The sequence below is a fragment of the Anser cygnoides genome, unplaced genomic scaffold (assembly GCF_040182565.1).
Source record: "Anser cygnoides isolate HZ-2024a breed goose unplaced genomic scaffold, Taihu_goose_T2T_genome scaffold_87_1, whole genome shotgun sequence".
NCBI classification, from domain to species: domain Eukaryota; kingdom Metazoa; phylum Chordata; class Aves; order Anseriformes; family Anatidae; genus Anser; species Anser cygnoides.
The window spans coordinates 180,686-182,500 of NW_027103094.1; positions in this window are offsets into that span (position 1 = coordinate 180,686).

Consider the following 1,815-nt stretch of genomic DNA (forward strand, 5'->3'; position numbering starts at 1 on the left):
AAAGGCAAAGCAGTGCAAGGCAGAGCAAAGCAAAGTGAAGTAGCACAAGGAAAAGCAAAGCAGTGCCAGGAAAGACAGAGCAAACAAAGCAAAGCAAAGCAATCTGAGGCAAAGCAAAGCAAAGCAGGGGCAAGAAAAGCAGACCAAAGTAGAGAAGGAAAAGCAAAAGTGTGCCCGGAAGAGCAGAGCAAAGCAAAGCAGAGCAAGGAAAAAGAAGGAGAAGCGAAGCAAATGTAAGGAGCTGGCGGCCAGCCCTCCTGCCGGTTCCCAGTGTCTGCGGGGCAAAGACCGCAGGGCCCTCATGCCGGGTAGAGCTGGCGGCCAGACTCGGACGGTGGCTGTACCCTGCTCGCCCGCTCCCCGGCCTCCCTGACACCTCATAGTCCGCCGTGACAGTGGGCAAGAACCATGTCTTGCTTTACCTGGTTTTATCTTTATTTATTTATTTATTTATTGATTGTTGCCTTCCATCCAATGTAGTTGTGGGAATCATGTAGTTACTGATCGTCGTTCAAAACCTCACCCAACACCGTCCCCAGACGGGCAGCAGTGGGGACCGCCTAGCAGCAGGCCACACGGCTGGGGCCACAGAACTGACCATGTCGGGTGGCCGGGCCTGCTGCCCCCACCCTCGAGTTGCGAGGGGACAGTGTCCGGGCTGCGGGGAGGCCCAGCTGTGTGTCTGAGGATTTATGCGTTCCTAAATATACCGATCGCCTCATCGGCAAAATCGTCGGGACGGTCTGCAAAGGAAGCCTAGCGCAGCACAGGAGAGCAGAGAAATGAAGAGGAAAGCCGAGCAAGGCAAAGCAAAGCCCTGCTAGGGAAAAGAATGCGGCATAATGAAAAGAAATGACAAGCAGGGCCAGGCAAAGCAAAGCGCGGCCAGGAAAACCAAAGCCAAAAGGTCCAAAAATAAAACAAAGCAATAAAATGAATATGTATCTATATTAACAAAAAAAAAAAAAAAGAAGAAGAAGAAAAAAAGAAACAACAACAACAACAACAAAAAAGCAAAGCAATCTGAGGCAAAGCAATCTGAGGCAAAGGAAAGCAAAGCAGGGGCGAGAACAGCAGAGGAACGCAGAGAAGGAAAAGCAAAACTGTGCCCGGAAGAGCAGAGCAAAGCAAAGCAAAGCAAGGAGAAACAAAGAGAAGCGAAGCAAATGCAAGGAGCTGGCGGCCAGCCCTCCTGCCGGTTCCCGGCGTCTGCGGGGCAAAGACCGCAGGGCCCTCATGCCGGGTACGGTCGGCAGTGCAAAGGGAAGAAATGCGAGACGAAGGAAAGCCTCGGAAGGAAAAGAAAGCCTTATCAGGAAAAGCATAGTCAAGCAGGGTCAGGAAAAGCAACGCGTAGCAGTGGCAGGAGAAGCATATCGAAGCAAAACAGTGCTGTGAAAACGAAACGTGTAGTTGCTTAGCGTGGTGCAAAGTCGCTCCCCCCCAGCCCAACCCGCCCCAGGCGAATAGGGGCCGGTAGCCGGGCTACGGGGAGGCGGGTGTTCGAGAAGGCGAGCTCGCGGCCGCGGCCCCCGGTTGCCTCGGGCCGCCCGTCGCTCTGACGTCAGAGGCAAACGCCTGGCCGAGAACGGCGTCCGGGTCTACCCGGAAGCCGAAGGACGCATGCGCGCGCATGTCCAAAGGCGTCCGTCGGTCGGTCGGTCGGTCAAGCGATTCCCGAGTGGGTCCGCCCAGGCGAAAAGCACCGAAAAGTGCCGGAAAGGTGCGAAAAGGCCCGAAAAGGTCCGAAAAGGGCCGGAACGGCCTGTACGAAAAGCGAAGGAAGGCAGACCGACCGACGGCGTTCGGTCCCGG